Below are 24,343 nucleotides of genomic sequence, written 5' to 3'. Positions count from 1 at the left end.
TTGTTGTTTAAGAGTAATGCTGGAAAAAAATGTAAGTTTTGAATTACAGAATATATGGATGTAAATAAAGATTATTTTAATATACAAAGTAATAAATTTGAGATTAAATGCTTAATAAATTATTATTTTCTTTCAAAAAAACAACAACATTTTTGTAAAATCATATTCGCAATTTTTTATATTTCTTCATTCAATTTTGTGATATTGTTTTATCTATTAACAGCATATTAATTATAACGTTATAAATAACCAAGCATTCAAGATAACAGAAAATAACTTTTGTTATCAACGAAACTTAAAAAGAAAATCAATTAACCAATAAATTTCCTTTTATTTTTTTAAAGAAAAAATTTTTACACTTCTCAGTGATGAAAGATCATTGAAGAATGATAGATTACTAAAGGATTACAACAATGATGATCAATGATCAATAAAGGAAGATTATTTATTTGGAATCAGTTTGAAAGTAAAAATTAAGTAGATTGTGACCTAGCCTATTCTTTATCTTGACTAAAAGGATATGATTTATCAACTACAATAAATACAACTACATCATAATTCATTACCCGGAAAACTTTGTTCTTGACTAAGAGGAATTGTGCGACATACAAATTAAATCTATTATCAATTTATCTCAATACTTTTTATTATAATAATTAAAACTAGCTTTTAAATATATAAATATTTATTTAAATATTAGTTATTTAAATTTATCAATAATTATACTTCATTAGTGTAAAGAAACTTACTAGGGTTTCATTACTATGAAAAATTCGCTTATTTCTGTTTATCCAACTTATCTTTTTAAAAAATACATTAATAATTTATGTAGACGTTAAGGAAAATCGCTAAGAGGCTTTTTAAAGAATTAACAATTACTTATAAATTATTCCTGACATAAAAAATAAAAACAAAATGAAAATACCCGTTCAAATATATTTGTCAGATAATTAATTAACCGTTGAAGAATTTAAAATTACTTGTCTAAAAAGGTTTAATTCGAAATTTATTAAGTATTTTAAGTTTAATTACATAAATTTTCTTAAGAGATATTATTATTTAGTTAAATTATAAATTACTTATTAAAAGTTTTAACAGAATATCTTATTATATCACTCATAATGTAGGCCTAAATGATAATTTTTTTTTTAAATTTTGATATAATGAATTAGTATTTTATATTCTTTTTTGACATCCTTGTACCAATTTAAACGGTATAATATACAGTATTATACCAAGGGTTGTCTCAAACTACATTCGAGAACTCAACTCAGCTTTTGCGTCGATATTCTCCACATCCCAAATGCAATTCATAATTATTCTATATACAAAACAATATTAGTTTTTATATATATTGATTAAATAGTTATAAATAATAATTTAAAATACAGGCCTAACAAAAGAATAAATCAATGGTAATATAAAAGAAAATTTAAAATAATGCGAAAAAAATTAAGAAAAATAAACTTCTCTAAAACTAAATAGATGATGCTTAAATTAATTGAGCGCTTGAAGGCCGTGGCGTTCTATCGGAACATCCCTATTTTCAGCGCTTAATAAAACTTGTTCCTAAATTTGAGATTAGCAGATACTGAGAGACCAGCGGAAATCTAGCTCTAAACTTTCGAAGGATCTCGAGAGGCTCCTTTTCCGTTTGACATGTACGAAGAAGGGATAAAGGAAGTTCTTTTTACGGATGAAACTTCAAAGCTGATGCGAAAAGCAGTAAATCATCTTCACTCCTTCCGCTTTATACTTTCAGGAAATTGTTGTAGGAGGAACTTTTTTGGTGTAGTAAAATACTCAAGCCTTGCAATAACTGCCGATGAGATGATCAATTTTAAGCGCTGTCGATCGATTGTTTAACATCGTTTCTAATTACTAATTACTTGCAGTACTAGAAATAGCGCTTTCAAGCTTCACTGATACAGAATTGAAAATAGGAAAGTTTCGTATGAGACATCGAAAATTGAAATGTTACATTCTGTAGCTTATAAAATATTTTTTTTTTTTTTTTCGATTCTGGTTTAGTTTGGTTTATTTGTTTACGTTAACGCGGCACGCGACACTGCCGATGGGAATGTCTCCCGGAAGGACTTTTTACGGGAAACTGACGCTATGACTAACGTGATGAAAACCTGGAAAACTCCACGTGGCCAGTCCATTGGCGAGGCGTGAATCCACGACCTCCTACCGTAGTTTCAGTGGTTTTATTCTGGTGAGATTTTTGATTCTGAATTTTTCTGTTAACGTTCTCGACATCTCTTTTGACTGAAAAGCATCATAGAAGATCAATTACGATCGGTGGTTGAATGCACTGTTCATTGCCATCATGTTTTACACTTTCAGAATGAGAACCACATTTGGAAGTATTCTCCGTATCGCCAAAATATCCGTAAGCATGAATGTCTCGTAAATTAAATTTTGTTCCTTGTCGCGCCAAAAATGCCTTAGTAGGTAGTTTTTGTACTAATTTTAAAAGATTAGTATAAAAAAGATGTCTTTTGCTTGTCCTGAAATGTCATTATATGGACTGTTAAATATTTCTCTAGACAGCGTTAAATAGAAGTACAGAATAATAATTACGATCACCCAGTATATACATTGAATAAAATTTTCTGAATTTTAAGTTGATAGTTATATGTTAATGTACAAATATCTATAGAGTGGCCATAAAGAACCTGTGTGCTACTTAGAAGTTACTATCATTCTCCGCATAAATTTTACTTTTCCTCGTATTTTTCTGGACGTCATCCACATGACTGCTTGAAGTCGTTAAAGGTATCAGTTTCTCATAACTGTTTTTAGGTCTTAAACTATTATAAATCAGAATTAAACAATTTTCCTGTTTATAATGCTTCGAAGCTAATTATCACATGTTAAACCAAACTTAACCCTATTAGATTATTGATTATCAAACTGACAATCAGATAATTAATAGATAACGCATGGTATCAGCAGAGCGTTCACTGCAACTTTTCCAAGGAGGAAAAAGACCACTATCATAATTTCAGTTTTGCTAAAATCAGGCTAATCGAGCATCTATAAGGTAATTTACCTATTACTAACAAGTAAGTGTGACTGAGAATAGAATTTTCCGACACTCCTTAGGAAATTAATTATAAGGTTCTACTTCGAAATCCGCTCGCCCTCGGTTAAAAAAATCTGATCTAATAGGGCAAATGTCTCGTTTGTCCCCAACCAGACGTCCATTGATGTGGGGTCTTTGTTATGATCACATTATACATTGCATACCCTCGTCATTATACTTTTTAAACAAAATCAAAGTTTTCGTTATCGTATCTTTTAAAATATAAAAATGATTTTATTCGGAAATTTTCCTATTTATGAAGTGATGAGCGTTTTTGGCACAAAAAATTAAACTTGTACATAGCTCTTAACGCAAAAACTCAACATATTCTAACTATGATAAAGATCTGAAAGACTTCATTATAACATATGCCTTTAAAATAACTTAACAGTCAAATATCAACAAAAACAAAATTAATAAATAAATTAAACAATCTGAATTCGAACTATTCAACGCGTAACAAGTCAAACCATATGAACAATACAACGACATTGTGCAATCATTCAAAACAATTTACACAATTCAATGTCAAAAACCTCTCCGAATGAATTACCCCGTTCCTTTTTTATCTATGTAATCATCATATTATTTCACTTGCTACAAAATGTTGAAATTGATATAATTGAATAACTATTTTCCTCTATGTATAATTAATTTCCTGTTAAGATAAAAAACAGTTATTATATAGACTATTTGTATTACTGATTCTTGTATGTACTGTATTTTATTTTTGTTTTACATATTACCGTATTTAAATACTGTATCAATTTTAAATAAAGGTTTACCAATAATAAGTTAATTAAACAATGAATACAGGTAACCCCTGTATAACACGGTAGTTACGGTCCAAAAAATTGTCGTGTTATGCGAATCCGTGTTATACGAAACAAAGAACTAATACGAAAAGGAGGGTTAGGTTCCAAAAATTAAAAAACATGCTAGTATATTTTCATAATTAAGATAAATATCTTCATTAAAATTTTTTAAATTGATACATATTAATATAAATTAAACAATGTTTTCTTCGTCATCACTAAAAACACTATTAATTAACCGAGAGCGTTTTCTTTTTGGCAAGTTATCCTTATCCTCTGAGCATTTTTCTGCATTATCTTCAGATCCATGCTTTACCTTTTGCAAAATGTATGTAATTTTAGATTGCTTGCTTCTAGTTAAAAGGTCTTTATAAATTTCCTTATATGGTGCTAAGCACTTATGAAGAATAAAGCAAGTATGGAATAAGGGAAAAACATTCGGCAACATCAGAAGCAGAAGCGTCGCGATCTGGCAACATTGAAACAAGTTTCGAGAAGGACCACGTGTATCGACAGAAGGCGAGAAGAGAAAATTTACATACTTAAGTACTAATAGTTCACGAAAATAATAATTTTCGTGAACTATTATTACTTAAGTATGTAAAAATTTATTACATTTCCTGTTGTTCGAGGGTTTTACCCAGTTCTCGAACCGTGTCAGAGTGAATCCGTGCTATAAAAGTACTGTGTTATACGGGGGATGGTACCAATTCTCGAACCGTGTTAGAGCGAATCCGTGCTATAGAAGTGCCGTGTTATACGGGGGTTACCTGTATATTGCATGCTGTTTTTATAAATTTATCACTGACTTGAAAGTTAATAACGTGGTCAAATAATCATTGCAACTTTTGAATAAGATTATATTTAGGGGCCGTCCATAAATTACGTAAGGTATTTTGGGGTGGGTGGGGGTCAAGGATTTCTTACAATTTTTTACTCGGGGGTAGGGGGGTAATAGATCTCGTCTTACGTAATATTCTTATTTTTATTTTTTGATCTCGTTGAGTGATGGCGTTTTGAATTCGGCTTCAATTTGGCGGTTTCTATTAAGAACACTCGTTGTCTCGTCTGATGTGATAGAGTAATAACGCTAGCAGATTCACGCTCTACACATTTTTTGTTATGGGAGAAAGTCCGTGTAGTGGTTTCTTTCTCTTGTTTTTTATTAGAATAAGTGCACCACTCCTATGGATGTTTAACACTAAGAATACATAAACCAAAATACATGATACAAAGTAAACATAAAATTAGTATTCGGCTTTTAGTGAAAACTAAAATGTAAAGCTAGAAATTATAAATAGTCTTTTCTTTCATATTTTTTTAACATAATTGTAAAAAGCATCAAACAGTGGCTTCTGAACAAGCTTATTAAGTGGACGTGGCCACTTGAAACCAAGTGTAAAGATTTCTAATTTCAGAATAAGTGTATGTTGTTGTAAATTGGACAATGATAAATCACGTGGTCAACGAAGTCTAGGTTTTCTGTAGAGCAAAAGCAAGAAGCAGTTTCTATACAGCCGGTTATACATCCCAGGTAGCTTCTAAAATTACCACGCTCAGTAAATAGTTGAGCAGTAGCAAACGTTAAATCGCTAAGTAGTAATGAGAACCTACATTCAACACTAGGAAAATAAAGTCTTGTTATTCTACAAGTTTTACTGCTCAACTACTTTTACTGATTCCACTTTTGCATAGCGTTGTCATGAATATAATTTTTAAGGCTGCTACATGAGAGAAGGATGTTAGTGTAGTCCGAGTCAGTTTCCTTTGCAGCTGACTTAGCCTCAGTGTTGGCGTTTTCATTTCCTAATACGCCAAGTACGCCAGTATGGCCAGGAACAAATATAAAAATTATCTTATTTACAAGATTTTTAATATGGTGCTGGATATATGCGATTTTATTCTACTGTATTGCAATTGGGATTTAATAGAGCTTTCAGGACAGACAGAATCACTATAAATGTTGATAGACAGAGTTTTGTTTGGTAGTGAAGTGGCCCACTGAACAGCTTGGTAGTCAGCATCTTGTTCAGCTTGATAGATGTAGGTATTTGGGTTGTATCTGTACCTTCTAACATATTTTTGGCAAAATATGTAAGTTTGGAGGAAAATAGAGATACTTGAGCAAACAAAAAAGGAGCTTTTGGACCCATCTGTGTAGATATTGATGCCTGCAAGATTATCCACGGAGGAAGCAGATGACACCAAAAAACCTTGTTTACAGAATGATGATCAGAGATAGTAGGGTAGTATTCGAAACTGTTAAAATCTAATTGATCATACAAGTCTGATACGGGGAGGGAATTCTTTTGCTTCAGGACATTTAATGTAATTTTTATAAGGGTAATTCTGATTATAATTGTGGATCTTTTTCGTATGGTGATAAGCGTTTACTGAAAAGAGTAAGAATTGTTATTATCAAGACGATCCCCAGTCTAAATCCTTCAGTTTCTATTTTCCAGTGTAGATAGAATGTATTCCATATTGGAGGAAAGAGCTTTTCTTTAGAAAACAACACTGAAAAATATAGATTATAAGAAAAAGAGATTCAATACAGATATGTGAGATTTTATTGCATATCTTTAATGATGTAAAGCTCATACCATGTTATGTTTGATATTATACAATATCTGGGATAGAACTCTCACGACGAAGGCAATCCGTATGGCTCTCGAGAATTAACCAGAAAAATTTCGATACGGATAAAATGAATATCAATACAAGAGTTTGTCAGAAACATTTCATTTCAGGTAAGCAATAAATCAGATTACTAGTTACCAATAAATTATTAGATAAACTTTTGCATGAGTGTCATAAAGTGTGTACAAGCCGATTGCATAAATCATTTTGTTAATATCAACAAAATAAAGTTAAATAATTTTAATAACCACAGTTTTTAGTTTGAATATTTGTGTTCTAACTTTATTTTTCATTTTTAAATTTATTTTATTAATGTCTGCTTGTAATAAATATACAGTAGAGTTAATATTAAAGAGTTAAGCAAAGATAATCGCTTAGCAGATGAAGAATTAGAAATGAATTTAAACCAATTGTCAATCCAGTCTAATGTACATAAATAAAAATGTGTGTATTTTTTAAGATATAAATCAATACACTTACTAAATCACATACAACTAAATTAGGTTATTTTGGTGAGCAACATTAACATTTCTTTAAAATGCTACTTTTACAATGATTTTTTTATATTAATAATAAATAATCATTATATAGTATACATCTTTTTAATATTAATTACTTAATATTAATAATAATATATTATTGAAAAAAAAATTTACCAAAGGAAAACCTTACTCATTGTGTGATGAGTCATTACCAGGCAACATTATACATGGGGTATGAGAGTGGCCACAACTCAACTGTATATCAGAAGAGTTATCAAAGAGCACGTAATCAGAAGAAATTAAGTCACTTGTAAGATAGTTATGGACCTCTAAACGTTTGTAAGCTTTCATTTGTGAAAGAGTGTAGCAATTTGTCGTCAAAATCAAATAGCTTATGATGTGAATTCTACTTTAGACCACAACTCTTGATCTACAACGAAGATGCTGGCTTCGTATGGATCGACACCTTGACATAATAAAACTTTCTGTTCACATAAAGCAGCATATCGTCCTACAAGACTGCAAGAATAGTCCATCAGAAAAGCATCATTTTTAACTTTGTCCATGATATAAAAACACTGTAGTTCTATTAAGTTTTTAAAATTGAAAAAAGCGCTGCCAACCTATCAAATAACAAATCACGTGCAATCGAAGCAAGCGTAAGCTGTACCACAAATATGGCGAAGAGTCGGAGCAAACGTGTGTTTTATCACGTGACACGCGACCTTGGAACCTCTTTATAACTGAATCAACTATTCTTTTTTCCATAGTCGTAAACACGAAAATAATTTTCTTTGCCATCTGTACAGAAAATTATTTTCTGTACAGATGGCATAGAAAATTATTTTCGTGTTGACAACTATAGAAAAAATAGTATACTATGTTATAATCTTGTTTATTTATATTGTATAAAATTTGTTGATAACTTATAACTTCTTGGAAGTCATAAAATAAACTATAGCATTAGAAAGTTTACTAAATCATTTTTTTAAACTAATAAACGTAGGTAAATTATAGAAAAAATAAAGTTTGAAAAATGAGACAGACTTTTATAGGTCTGTCTCATTGCACAATCTTATTGTTTATAGATTCTGTGTCCTATTTTAAAGATCAATTAATTAAGATTAATATTTCCAGTATAGTATGAATAAACACAACAATAAAAAATCAGTATTATTTTTACTTTCCCCAGTTGTTATATAGAACAGAGGGAAAGTATTGCGATTGGTCAAAAATTTTCTTTGACCTCCCAAGATTTCTATATTTTTGGACTCAGGACACCTTGAAACGTCGAGAAATGCAAAAAAATTTGGGAATAATTTCTGTATATATGAATGCTAGTGTATGTGGGGGGAACGATTTTATTCACTCTATTCGAAGCTTAATAACTCCTATGCTTTTTGTCGAAAATTTTTGAAATTTTGCAGGGAGGTTTGTAGATTAGAGGGTTGATGATATTAAATTTTGGTGATTAAATGTCGAGGAGGGTGGAGAGATAATGGGTGTCGTGTGTATCTCCAGTAGGTTCAGACTTAATGACAATTTTACTCGTTATTAGCATTTACAAGTTTTTATAAAACCCATTCCTACCCGCAAAATTAAGCTTTTTGCCATTTTATAATAGTTAAAAATAAAACAAATTTTTAAATAAAATATGATAACAGATGGAACCACCAAATGTTACCGGGATAATTAAACAACTATCGCTAGATTTTTATAATTTGGTTTATAGTAGNATAAAACACATGAGAACTGGTCTAAATATTCAGGCCAGACTCCATCCTTCTTATTCACCTTTCTTTTATTATAAATCTAAATGGATACATGTTAAAAGATGATACGAGTGTTAAATCCTGTGTAATATATTATATAATTTAATTAATTATTAATAAATTAATTATATAATTTATTAAAAGCAATATGTATATTGATGATATAAAATCGCTAAGATATTAAAAAAGATATTAAGAATAAATAAATATTTTTGTAGTTAAAAGTTTGAACAAATTTAGCGACGAGATATCTTTGACATGTTAATCCCGGACCTAATCTTATTTTAAATAATGTATCGGAAAAAACGAAGTAAATTATTATTACCTTTTATAATGAGTGTTTCTATTATTACTTACTATTAATAGGTTCTAATAACACAGAGGTATAAACAGTAAGGTTATTTGGCTAGAGACAAGACAAATTACTCCCGAAATTTAAGAAAATGTAGTATATAAGAAGACAAGAAAGAAATATAAATATGATACAGAGATAATTATAAAAATTGCATTTCTGGTTAACTAGACCTCATCTCGTCTCTCTTAACCTTGACATTTAATGACTAGCTTATATTATTAATGACTTGTCATTTTACAATTGTCAAATCATTAATAATAATTTCCATTCACAGAATGACAAGAGACTTTTAAACGTTTTTATTTTTATACGTTTATGATTTAAATTAATTATTAATTTCTGATATTAACATAAATATCATATAAAATAATAACTTTTATTTTTTATCAACACGTAATCATGTTTAAATTATTATAGAAACTTCTCTTCTATTGTTTAAAAATCTGTCAAAATCAAATTTTATATGTTATATTAATTCTAGAATATTTGTACTTAACCTTATTAATTAACCCTTTGTCACGGAGTATGACTGATGTTTAAATGTAATTATTTGACAAGTACTTATATCGTGGTGTTTTCATTTTCCAAACGCTAAAAGACGTTTTTCCAGTTTTATCTACTGAGAAATATTGTATGCAAATTAAAATAAAAATCAAATTTATGCAGCTCTTAAAATAAGAGAGATTATTAATTATTTATGCTTCTGTACCCTTGAATTTTTAAAATATGTTCTTGCATTCTTTAAAAAAAATATTAAGTTCTTCAGATAGAGTCGTCACATTTTCTCACTTGTAGTTTAGGTACTGTTTAAGCAATTAAAAAGAACCTATAAAATTGTACTGGCGCAAAACTCTAATAATTGATCTGAAAGTATAAGTAACAACTGGTTTTTCAAGAAATGCTTTATTATAAAATATATAAACGCTCACTTCCAGCGGCCCGTTGGTCTAGGGGTATGATTCTCGCTTTGGGTGCGAGAGGTCCCGGGTTCAAATCCCGGACGGGCCCAATTTATTGGGTTTTTTCCTTTCTTTAATTTTTTTTTAAGGCTGAATCTCGGGGTAGAAAAGGTGTCAATTTGTCAGTCTGCAGAACCAAGTCCTGATCGGAATCGCAGGAATTTTTCATGGAGCATCTATCCCAAATATCTTTAACCACGTCACTTGCCGGCTAGCCACCCTTATTGTTAGCCTGGCCCTTGAAGGTGTTATTACAACGACCCTCTTAGTGGTTACAGGCCAGAAAGAATTAAAAATTTAAAGAAAAGAAACCTTAGTTTTGTTACCGTGTACCTTTTCAACATCTGTAATATAATTTCGCACCCCCCGGGATGGATGTAACCAGATTATAAATCACCTGTGAAATTATATACAATTTGTTAATTATGTTCAACAAATACTCAATATTATATATACTAGGATTATATTTTTAACACGAATTATATATTATGTTGATGTAAGAATTTGATTTAAGCATTAAAATATATATACAGTGGAACCTCGGTATACGTCTGCTTTAGAATACGTCCAATTCGGAATACGTCCTGTTTGGACGAAACAAATTTTGCTCGGTATACGACTTTTGTTCGGTATACGACATAATTTAATTATACGCGCCATCAATGAACAAGTAGCACTATCGGTGTACTAGACCAGACTAGACGTTCGTGGTGCAACGGTTTATAACTGTTAAATTTCTTCTGATTTTAATTCGTAAGTAAAATTTTATTATATTTATTAATCACGTATCCCAAAAAGGCAAATGAAAAGCGACAGAAAACTAAAAAAATGACTAGAATTACAATGGAACTGATNTATAAAAATAACTTAAAATGAAAGTAAAAACTGTTTATTTTTGGCCGTGTGTTCTCCTTTCCTTATTTACTCTGTGTTAAAATGATCTCGTTTAACGCTGTTTCGTTTAGCGCTTTGTCGTCTGCGAATGTATTCCTCGCGTTAAGCGGGATTTTACTGTACTGTATTTATATTTTGGAAAATAAAAGGGAAACGGCGATTCCACATCTTCCGTGGACGGCAATAGTAAATAAATAATAAAAGGCTGGAATTACAAAGGAGAGTTTCAAAGTTCGGAAGAATACTGTCCGATTGGTATTGGGTTGAGTGTCCGTGCCGACCTCTCCCGAGCTTCGAAAGGTTTCGAATTGTCACCTGGAGACAAGGGAAGACCAATCGGTATCCACTATTTTACGTCGCTTCTTGTGTTTGTTCTGTGAGGTCAGAGCCGTAACTAGGCAAGTGCAACAGGTGCACCCGCACAGGGCCCACTTGGAAGGGGGCCCAAATTGCTGTTCACAAGAAATTATAATTTTAAATTTTAAATTTTTTCGCCTTTCTGCAGCTCGGTTTGGCGATTACATTTCGCCTTACTTAGACCCCAGATGTCTGCTCACCAGTGTTCCCAACTGTGGCGACTTTTAGAGGGCCGTAGTGAGGTAACCTCAGCCGGAGACCTCAGACAAATCAGCCAAAAGTACAGCTCTACATGAGTACAGTACTTCGCTACCAATTTAGCCGCATTCTCGGTTAACTAATTTTTGGGCCATCCTGTATATAAATAAATATCACGTGAAAATTAATAAAATTATTTTTAATTCGCCAAATACACAATTTCGTAGAGAAATTCTCGATAAATGTTTTACACGTTTTACAGTTTATTATTGTGCCACAATCATAAAACACATGAGAACTGGTCTAAATATTCAGGCCAGACTCCATCCTTCTTATTCACCTTTCTTTTATTATAAATCTAAATGGATACATGTTAAAAGATGATACGAGTGTTAAATCCTGTGTAATATATAAAACAATTATTATATGTAAACTGCATTATGAATACCAAACTTTAAAAATAAATTAAATTTTAGTTATTCAGATATTTATATTTATTGTTGATTTATTGATTGGCAGTTTTTGATGATACTAAACAATTTTAAATTGACATATAAATGTATAAAAACTATAAACTTAAAAATTTCAGAATTATTTTAAATTATATTAAAAAATTTTACAATATTCGATGAGAATCTCACCAGAGAAAGATATACGGTAATACTTACGATATAATTATATGAGTAGCGTTAAAAATTAAATGACATTTTTTTTCAATTTTAATTAAAATATTTGAGATACATACAAATCAATATTTTAAAGTTTTTATTCTACATTAAATTTTATGCTAATTCGTAGACATACAGATTACCGCTTTTTAGAAAAGTGTCGCCATATTTAGTCCGTTTTACTCTTTAAATTCGTAGTTCAAACATTTATTTATTTATTTATTTATCCAACAACAATATAACCTGAAGTATTTTTAATATAAACTATTACAATACATACTTAATTGATATATATTAGCTTAAATAGTCCAGGATGATTGCTTAGACACTCAAACCCGCCATTTATAATTAACAGAAAAATGTTAAAAATGTGTTTTAAAAAAAATATAACGCACAAATTTAATGTCATTTTTTGCATATCGTATATAGTATTATAATTACTATAAGATACTTATTGTGATAAGAACACAATACACAGTTTATTGTGATAAACTGTGTATTGTGTATTTGTATAAATTGTGTATATAATTAATGAATGAATTCATAAGCTGATTAATATTCTTAATTATAAAGTCTAATTGTAAATTATCTAAAACAAGAGTTTTCAATCTGGTCAGTAGCGACCTCAGAAGAGGTCACTCGATTTATCAAGGGAAGTCAATAAATTACTACAATAATTGAGTTATCAATGGANAAATTACAGATTATTTTTAAAATACTATATATATGTATATTTAAACTATATTATAAATAACAATTTTTAATTAATAAATTTTTCTTTAAAAAGTAAATTAAATACCTCATTTCCTCGATTGGTTTCATCAAGAGAAACACAAAAATAAAAGGTTAAAACCCTAGGTTGAGTGGAGAATTTTTCACTGAATATACTGCACAGTATAGTAAGAGGTTTATAGATTCCAGATGAACCGGGTAGTTTTTACTATAGCTTACAGTGACTATAAACGAAAATGTTCAGTTCCCTTGTTGGTAACGATAACGGAAATCGTCCATCAAATTGTAGCAAATGATCCAGATTTTAAAAGGAGTGCAAAAGCAAGACGAGGCGTTTTGGATGTGATCACTTGCTACCGACATTTGCTTAACGAAAGAAAAAAAAGCGACAAATGACACTAGACGAGTTCATGGCAAAAAAATCAAGAATTTCAGAAGAGCCAGGACCTTCGTCACAAAAATGAACTTTATATTTCTGTGTGCATATGTTTACGTGTTATTTAACATATACTGTATTATGCAAATTAATATAAAAATAACTTAAAATGAAAGTAAAAACTGTTTATTTTTGGCCGTGTGTTCTCCTTTCCTTATTTACTCTGTGTTAAAATGATCTCGTTTAACGCTGTTTCGTTTAGCGCTTTGTCGTCTGCGAATGTATTCCTCGCGTTAAGCGGGATTTTACTGTACTGTATTTATATTTTGGAAAATAAAAGGGAAACGGCGATTCCACATCTTCCGTGGACGGCAATAGTAAATAAATAATAAAAGGCTGGAATTACAAAGGAGAGTTTCAAAGTTCGGAAGAATACTGTCCGATTGGTATTGGGTTGAGTGTCCGTGCCGACCTCTCCCGAGCTTCGAAAGGTTTCGAATTGTCACCTGGAGACAAGGGAAGACCAATCGGTATCCACTATTTTACGTCGCTTCTTGTGTTTGTTCTGTGAGGTCAGAGCCGTAACTAGGCAAGTGCAACAGGTGCACCCGCACAGGGCCCACTTGGAAGGGGGCCCAAATTGCTGTTCACAAGAAATTATAATTTTAAATTTTAAATTTTTTCGCCTTTCTGCAGCTCGGTTTGGCGATTACATTTCGCCTTACTTAGACCCCAGATGTCTGCTCACCAGTGTTCCCAACTGTGGCGACTTTTAGAGGGCCGTAGTGAGGTAACCTCAGCCGGAGACCTCAGACAAATCAGCCAAAAGTAGCGACTTTTGATATTTTTTAGTTTATTTTTTGAGAAATTTAAATTTATGTTTATAGTTTTCAAATTTATAGATTTTTCTCTACTTTATAGAGTTTCCTGGCAACTACTAATATTATTTCGATATACAAAACTGTATTTCTAGATTTTTCTACAGTGTGCAGAGCTAGAAATCTGTAAAGGTAATATTTTGTAACAAAAATAAATCTGCCCGAGGATTTTTTAAAATTACTAAATTGAAAACGGTAACTCTCGAATAAAATCTTAGTCTCGAGGTTGTAAAAGGCGTGCGGAAATTCTGACATCAATTTTTGCTTTATATGGTGTATACCTGAACGGATGATTAAGCGGTAAGCGAACTATGCGGGCGCGTAGGGCCCCGAAGGGGCTCCGCAGTCTTTTAAATGATACTGAAAAAAGGGATTGCGAAAACGCAGAAGATGGAAATTGTCCAAAAAAACGCTTCGATATATATAGATACATGGAAGTAATAAATAAGCTTTATGACCAACAATATTAACAGATGCTATTATTGATCATATTCTTAAAACAAACCAAAAAGTATAGAAAAGGGATTTCTTAATAAACGAAAAAACAGAGTTAAGATAATGGAAATAGATAAAACACCAGATGAAGGAAGTAACTTGACACTCGAAAAATTATTTAAAATACGAATTTACAGTGTTCTTGACACTCTATTGTGTCAAATAAATTGGCGTTATGAAAAAATGAAAACTATCTATGACGATTTTTGCTTTCGCTGTGGCTGGTCTTTACAATGCATGAGTTTGCTGATTTAAAAAATTCGGCTGCAGATATCGCTATTAAATATAACAAAGATTAAAAAAGTACGAATTTAAAAGTGAAATTGAAAGTTTTAATTTTGAAATAACGACTCTTATACAAAATATAGAAACTGCATCTCCGTCTAATATTCTACAGGCTCTTCATGATTTTGGTTTAATTGAGTCTTACCCAAATATTAATATCGCTGTTCGAATATTTCTAACTCTTCCCGTTTCTATTGCTTCGTGCGAGAGAAGTTTTAGCAAGTTAAACTTAATAAAAAATTATTTAAGATCAACTATCGGACAAGAACGATTATCCAACATTTCTATTATTTCGATAGAATACAATATCGTTAAAAATATTAATTATGATGGTGTAATTAATGAATTTACTGAAATGAAAGTCAGAAAAATTCAATTAAAATAAATTTTATTAAAAAACTATTGTAATGTATTTGTTTTATTATTTTCCCAAAATCTTATTTGATTTTGGGAAAATAGGCCCCTTAATTTATTTTAATTAATTTATTAGGCCCCTTAATTTATTTATTAAGGGGCCTAATAGCAAATTCTTGCACAGGACACAGGAATGGCTCTGTGTGAGGTGTTCGTTATCCGAATATGTGTTTGTTGTCCGAACATAAAAATCTTTCGCGAAAGTATTCGCAGTCTGAACTGTTCGTTAATTAACCGATCACGCACTATATATTTATGTTAAAATATGTAGCACAAATTTTTCATTGTGGTTCGATTTAAACGGTATTCGAATTAGTGAAAGTGCACTCTAATGAGCGACATTATGATTTTTTAATGAAATTTCATATTTAGTTAAATATACTAAATATACTATTTTATATTTATTATCTAACTTTAAAATTATAAACTTGTTTCATATTCTCATAGATGGCGCCACAAGCATTGTTTTCGTTCAAATGGGAAAAGTAAATAAGTGTTTAATTACAATTCATTTTAAAAGTTTTTTTTATGTTTATTATATTTAAATATAAACAAGTCAAAAAGAAAAGAAAAAAGTCTATTAATTAAATGTCTATTTTCTAATATATCCTACACAAATTTAAATGATATAAGTTAAGAATATTTATATTGTTGATAAATCACTAATAGACGTAATGATTAATAACTTTTCTCAATTTTATTCTATAGAATAAACTCTGTATTAAAAAAATTGATAAAGATGACAAATAATATTTCAATATACGCTTATATATATTTAATATTCATGGGAAATAGAGAGATAGGATTAAGTTAATGATTTATGAATAATTTTTTATATAAATCTCTTCGAATCATGAGAAAATTTCATTATAATTCTAGTAAATGTAAATGTTTTTTTGATATATTGTCCAAGATTTATATTACAGATTAATATAAGCCACACTACAAGGAAAAATTAAAATAAAAAATAAAATAAGGTTTAAAAAAATTTCATCGATTGAATCATTCACCTGTGATCGTGAAATTAATATTTAAATAAAATCAATGGTTAATTTTAAAAGTAATTTTATTTTTAATTACAAGTTCAACATTAAGAATAAATTTTTATAATAATAATTATACAATTTTAAGTATAAAAACTTTAAGGTTTTAAAAATAAAATTTAAAATTTTATTCATGTTTTAAAATTTTTTTTAAAGTTTTTTCAAGAGTAAAATAATTTATTACCTGTGCCTTAAACTGGTCTAGAACTGAAAATATATTTTCACAATGTTAAATTTACAATTTGACCTTAAAATGTTTTATTTTATAAGAATTTTTTAAGAATAACATGATTTATTATTTTTGAATTGAAAATATGTTTTTATTATAATAATAAATGTAATATTTTGTTAAGATCTTATATTTATCATTCTAAAAATGCATTCTCAAATGCTTAAGATAGTTTGGGTTTAATATAATAAACTATTTTATCCCTAAAAATGTCTTTAAAACATGTTTAAAAATAAAATAATTTATTAGATGAAGCTCAAACTGAACTTTTAAGAATTAAGAATGCAATTTTTGAATAATTAATATAAAATTTAAGCTTAAAAATAGATATAATTATTAATTGTGTTATAGATGTTATAGAAATTTAAATAGATTAAAGACTATTGAAAGATAATAATAATAATAATAATAATAATCAAATTATAATAAATAAATAAAACTTATTATATATCATTATGATTTATAAGTTTTAAATTTAATATATAATTAATTAAGCATAATTGCTAGATTAAGTGGTAACAAACAATATTTTAAACAAATCTATTATAGGCTTATGACTTAAAGCCCATGGCTAAAAGATAATAAATGATCTTAAGGTGTGTGTATGTGTGTTTGTCTGTCTGTATGTGTGCTTTTTTTAAATTGCTTAAAAGTGGTTGGATGCAAAATGAATATTGATATTTATAATCAAATTTTTAAATGTCTGACAGCAAGATTATTACTTGTCAAAATTATTTAAATTTATAACTAAGATTTTCAAAAAAGTTAATGTGAAATTTCAAATTCTGTTGATATTGTCTTCATTTTCTTGAGATTTTCTTAAATATATTTTACTTCTTTTTATTTTTTAAAATTTTAATTAAATAATTTTAATTTTTATAATTTAAATAATTGGATTAAATAAAATTTGAGTTTACTCAGGAATAGGTTTCATTTATATTATAGGAATGCTGAATATAGTTTTAATGCTTTTTTCTTAAGTTTCTAAATGTTTGCAATATATAACAATTTATTTTCATATTAAAATAGATTTATGTAATTTTAACGTTAAAATTTTATTTATTTCAACATCATTTAAAACGTGAGTTTTTATTTTTAGTTTGGTAACTTACTCATTTTTATGCTATGTAGGAGGAAACTCACTGAGTAGACAGAGTGAGTCACATAAAAACCTTTGTGTTTTGCATAATTTTCAATATCTAATGAAATATTTATATTATGCTTTTAATCTTATAGCGGGGCACATTGAAGGGGGTCATTGGGTCAAAATGCACTTCTACGTAAAAGGATTAAATAAATAAATAATTCTAGATTTGGCGATAATCTTTGTACTTACTAGTTATTGGAAACTCAACAGTAGGTGTGTCTTTATTAATAACAATTTAGATGCCAGAATAGTTGAAAAATATTTTTAAAATAATACAAAAATATTTAATTTTAATTAATTTTTTAAAAAATAGCAGAGAAAAAATGTTCTGAAATGTTAATTTTAATTTCTTTAAAAGCTTTATGATAATTTTAATGTAACTTATATAATAAATATATTAATTTAATTTTTTAAGCTACTTATAGTAACACATAACCAGATTCACATTTTCCATATTAATTCTCCAGGTGTAGATCAATTTATATTCTAATCACACTTTTCGTTATTTCAAATCTCTCCTAGTTTACTATGTGAATAGCAATCAGAACAAGCATCATCATATATTTTATATTTTTCTCTTTATATTCAGCTCTTAAACCATTTTAATAACTGATCTCATAAGGCGTTTTTGGTCATTTTTCTCAAACAACTCTGCCCTATTCNTGAATAATTTGTAACAGATGTTTTTCAAGCTTCATAGATGTTAGGCATAAGAAAATTTGCCCGCTGTCTTTTTTATAAAAGTGTTTGAGTATACGGCGATAACATTAGACTTCTTTGAAATATTAAAACAGAATTTGTTCCCATAATAGATATAAATTTGATATTCTTTTATTAACAAAATAGTAGAATGATTATATCTTTCGCATAATTTTTTTTAAAATCAAAATCATTATGCAGAAGTATTTTAATCAATGATCATACAGCAAGTTCTCGCTTATTTAAATAGTTGCACTTTACTAGAAGGACTGTACTAAATATACTCCGTTAGAAACTGCTCTAATAGAACTATTAATATGAAATAATAATGGCAACAATACAATCTTTAAAGTACAGAACACAGATTACAGATATAAATACCGCTGAAAGATATTCCGATATATTGTATAACATATTAACTAGTCAAAGAGTTACTTAGTACAGTACAATGTCATCAGACATTGTACTGTACTAAGTAACTCTTTGACTTCTATATCTTAACAATTATATAAATAAATTAAGCATTGTCCCATTGTTAAAATATTTAAACGTATTGATTAAAATAATAATATAAAATTTATGTTTTCTCTTTGTTAATAATAAACGGGTTTAGTGTAGATTTCTATTAAAGCAATGCTAACAAGTTGATTTTATTCATTGCTAGGGGAAATTATAGAATACGATAAAGTATTAACAATAAATAAATATGTCAAGGAATTTAAATAATCAATAATTGAAATATATTATTAACAAAGAGGTCTCGAAGGTTAATATTTCAAGGCATCGTTCTAAATAAAGAGTAAATAAAGAAACCATGAACTACAAACATTAAAAAAGAGACATACCACATGAGCAATAGCTCATAGCAATGTGTACAATAGAAGTAAAACAAGCAAATAAATATGTCTTTACAAAGAATAGAGGAACAATATATTAACTACAGTAATTTAAACTAAGTTTTACAGAAAATGAATATTCCCTTATTAATTGAAGCGTGATGATAAATGCTGAGAATTGAAGTAATACTTGAGCAACATACAAATTTATTAATAAGGAAAGTATCAGTAAATCAATGCTTATTTATTCAAAATATGAAATAAAATAACTGAATGAGTCATCAAACTTTCTATATTTTAAATAGTATCGGATTCTTTTAACCTTAAAAGTTATCATTAATGATTATGAGCCATTTAGGAAGATATAACGTTAAAGAAAATTAATATGGGGTTATAATAAGGTTAAATTATTAAATAAGGTTGTATGGATTATAGGAATTGCAGATGTAATTTGTATAAGTCTATTAGTCTATTCGACCGAAATATCAAAACTCTTAAATTCAGTTTGAATGTGACTTTTGGTTAAAGCCTAGTTTACGATATATTTAAAACCACAGTTGTGTCTCTAATTTCAATATAAAACACTTGTGTCTCTAATTTCAATATAAAACACTTGTCAAAGCTTTAGAAAAGTCTATGTTCGCTATTGAGATATTTGAATGCGAGTATAGACTATTCAAATATCTCAATATTGCATTTGTCTGTTTGTATGTCTGTATGAAGTAACACCAAAAAGTGTGCACGTGTAGGCATAAATTATAGCTGTTAAAGCTATTAATATTAAAAATACGATTCTATACATTGCTTAGAACAGTTATTGCAACCATAAAATTAACTAACTACTATTTAGAACCTCGCAATTTAAAAAAAAAAAAATCATTAATTTAGATATTTTTAACTATCTTTTCATGAATTTTTCGATCATCAATGGCGTTATTCTGTGCTGCGATTAATCCTCATAAAAGACCAATATGCAAATTCGTCGTTTTTGAGGATTAGCCACAGGATAGAGGAACGCCATTGATGAAGGATGGAACTTATAAACCGATCTAGTATTAAAGAAATTTGTTAACTTATCACATACTAAATCCTCTGATGTTATGCATCTTTGTCTATGACTTCCATGTTTTGAAGTCCGAGTTGCCTGTTTTGATAGAATCCTTACTTTCAAATACTTTCGTGGTTTTATTTCACCCTTTTATTTTAACCTGCGTATACTAATTTTTAACTCGTGTAATCCCTTGTTTCTCCGTCCTATTTTCAGACTTTTAGCCTGAAAAAAAAGGATGATAAAGACGAGAGATCACTCAAAACTCCTCTTTTTACAGATTTTACAGCTTTGTCAAAAACGTCGAGGACCTTTCACATTATGATTTTTATGTATTTAAACTTGTATGTAAAAAAGCTTTATGTGTTAAAACACATTTAATGACTTTCATGTTCTGTTATACATTTTATTGCTTTAATTTGGGGTATTTTTCTATTGTTTACTTAGGGGAGGGGAGGTTCATGTTGACTAAGCGCATCGCTTGTAACACTTTGTGGTTATAAAATAAAGGACGGTTTTAATTTACAAGAAATGCAATGAAATGAATAATTTGTAACAGATGTTTTTCAAGCTTCATAGATGTTAGGCATAAGAAAATTTGCCCGCTGTCTTTTTTATAAAAGTGTTTGAGTATACGGCGATAACATTAGACTTCTTTGAAATATTAAAACAGAATTTGTTCCCATAATAGATATAAATTTGATATTCTTTTATTAACAAAATAGTAGAATGATTATATCTTTCGCATAATTTTTTTTAAAATCAAAATCATTATGCAGAAGTATTTTAATCAATGATCATACAGCAAGTTCTCGCTTATTTAAATAGTTGCACTTTACTAGAAGGACTGTACTAAATATACTCCGTTAGAAACTGCTCTAATAGAACTATTAATATGAAATAATAATGGCAACAATACAATCTTTAAAGTACAGAACACAGATTACAGATATAAATACCGCTGAAAGATATTCCGATATATTGTATAACATATTAACTAGTCAAAGAGTTACTTAGTACAGTACAATGTCATCAGACACTTCTGTGATAAAGCAATAAATTTTCTTTTTTATTGACCTCTTTTTAAAATTAATCTTGCTTTGATAGGAAATATGAATGAAGTAGAGTATTGTATGTAGAGCTGTTTTAAAGAAATGCTTGATTTTAGTATCGGGGTGGCACAGGGGTCGGCAACCTGCGGCTCGCGAGCCACATGCGGCTCTTTGGAGGTGAAGCTGCGGCTCTTTAGTTCCATACGCAAATATTATTTATTTTATCAAAAAAAAAAAAAACATTTAAAAATCGTTCTGAATCGATTAACGAGGATTAGGCACCGATTCTATCTCTCAGCCACTTGTACTCGCTTTTCACCGCACCCCTCCCCCGTGACACGCATCGTAACTGTCGTCAGTCCGTCGGATGTTTCTATTATCTAATTTGTTGTGAAAAACACTACTTATATATGAATAAATAGATATTTTTTCTTGTGAATAAATAGATTAGTTTTTTATCAAAAAACTTTATTTATGCGAGTACTATTTATTGTTGGCAAGAAAAAATTTTGTGGCTCTTTAAAAACTTTGAAATTTTGTAAATTGTAATTTTGGCTCTTCCGACTCAAAAGGTTGCCGACCCCTGGGGTGGCATATTGTGTGATATCAGCATGGGCATGTCTAAAAGTTCGTCAAAATGTGACAGGGAGGAGGAAAGTATTTAAAAAAGGACTTAAGATTGGTGACGTCATATTTGAATGATCTCAAAATAGCGGTCTGAATGTTATACGGAATAATAATAATTTTAATCCAGAAACAGAGAAGTGGAATTAATCTAGATGATTTATAAATGCCTCAACCCTCTCAAAAACTATAAAACTACTGTTGACGAATAAAGATTCTAGAACAAATAAAAATAGATTGTTTTTTTTAAACGTTTAGAAAATCTTTATCTCTTTTATAATATTTTTATTTTAAAATATTATATATGAAAGAAACATAAATTATGACCTCTGTGTCCGTTAACTCCTGTGAGAGCCTGCATAAAATCTATTTGATTCGGATATATAATTGATGTCAAGAGGAGAATATCTTCCGGAAAGACTTTCTACAGGAAACTGCTACTATTTAGGTGTTCAGCACGTGAAGTAAACCCAGAAAGCTTCACGTGGCCAGTCCGTTGGTCAGGCGCGAATCCGCGACTAGTTTTCAGTGGTTTTTATCCACTCGGCTACTGGTGGGCGGGAGAAAAACTGTAATGAAAGAAGAGCCTATACCAAGGAACCGTGGTCCCGACTAGACTTTATATAATTCCAAAATTTGTAATAAGAGCTTTTCGTCACATAAATTCATATAAAAGAAATTCCAAAACCCACACTCGAATGACCTAGTATATTGTTAAATCCAATAATTATATCAAGTTAACAAATGCGGCAATAAATTCTGAATATTTATTCAATTGTGTTCAACAATTTGTTTAAGTAACAGAGTATTTGTTATTTGTCTGTTTGTATGTCTGTATGAAGTAACACNACTTAAATTTAAAATAATAATTAATGTCGATATTAATCGCAAGTCTGTCCATTTATTTTAACCTCTATGTAAAAATAATTATCGATTTTAATGCAATTAGAGAAAACTTTTTACTGCTTTTAGATTCTAAAATTTTCAATAAATTTTAAATATTATTAGAATAAATGTTACATAATAAAAAAATTAATTTTTATGCATCTTTTGATTCGTGCTTCCATCTGTTGACGAATAATTAAATTATTACAAGTTTAAACTAATCATTTTTATTATAAAAAATTTCGAAAAATTCTTAATAATTAATTAGATAATTAAAATAAAAATGATATAATTACTTTAAAAAACAAATATATAATTTATTAAAACAAAAAAAATTGGTTTTATTAATTATGTATGCAAATTAACGATAAAATATAATATAAAAACTAGATTTTAAATACAAATAAAATTAATTATAATTTATTAATAACAAATTTATTGAATTTTAAATATTAGAAAAATCAGCAGATTTATTCTTAGATTAATCAACTGTAAAAGTTTTTAACGAGTGTATAAATAAATAAATAAAATTGAAAAACTTTGAGTTAATTTTAGTTTATGGCCATTTTATCACTTTAATTTATTAAATATTGGAGAAGTAAATGGAATGATATAAAGTAGAAAAACTCGAAGAGAATGTCAAGAAGTAAAAGTAAAAGCATTCCAGAACCAGACGGTGGTAACCTAAATATCGTTTCGTATATCACATATACCATCGTCTCGAAACCATTTCTCGAAGATTTATACTAATTTTTCGGCAGTTTTTTCTACTAGACATTCCACGAGTGGTTCGGTCTGTCGCATAAACAACATTCGGTATGTCAATGGTTAGAGGATGGTAAGAACAAGCGTAAGGCTGGCAGATGTCCAAAAAAGTAGAGAGAGTGAGAGAAGAGAGGAGAGAGAGGGGGCGGCCATGACATCTCCATCCAGTTCAGCCTCGGGGAGAAGAGGGGCCGGACAATGACGGGCATCCATCATCTCAGCAGGTTTTGTTCGAGGGACCGGTGTGACGAATCCGCGATGCGGGCCAACGTGTGAGGCCTCCCAGGCCTGACAATGGCCTTTCGCTTAGGCTATGTCCTTAACTTGGACAATGAAGATTCCTGTCTCGGTTTTGGCGTCTTGTTTGACAAACAATTATAGAACAGCACGAGGGGAGGAGTTGACGTTAAACCACGCCCGGTGAAAAGGTGCGAAAAATAAATTAAGTCCCTCTTCTACTGTTTATCAATATTATTTAAATGTAAACAAGATTCTCTTTTAGTGGAAAATAATGCAAAATTTTCCAAGAATAATATTTAAATATTTTCGAATTTATTTAATAATAATTTTAAAAATTCGTCTTTCTCTATAAATGAATAAATAC

At 29.2% G+C, this 24,343-nt stretch overlaps 1 non-coding gene across 1 annotated transcript; it reads left to right on the top strand.

Moving 5' to 3' along the window:
* Positions 1-10,091: 10,091 nt before the first annotated feature.
* Trnap-ugg lies at positions 10,092-10,163 on the top strand. Its single transcript has one exon. It is a non-coding gene; the product is annotated as a tRNA-Pro (tRNA).
* The last annotated feature ends 14,180 nt before the right edge of the window (positions 10,164-24,343 follow it).

Source organism: Centruroides sculpturatus, unplaced genomic scaffold (assembly GCF_000671375.1).
Source record: "Centruroides sculpturatus isolate CEXI.00-Female unplaced genomic scaffold, Cexi_2.0 scaffold500, whole genome shotgun sequence".
Classification (NCBI taxonomy): domain Eukaryota; kingdom Metazoa; phylum Arthropoda; class Arachnida; order Scorpiones; family Buthidae; genus Centruroides; species Centruroides sculpturatus.
This window is presented reverse-complemented; position numbering and strand designations above follow the sequence as displayed.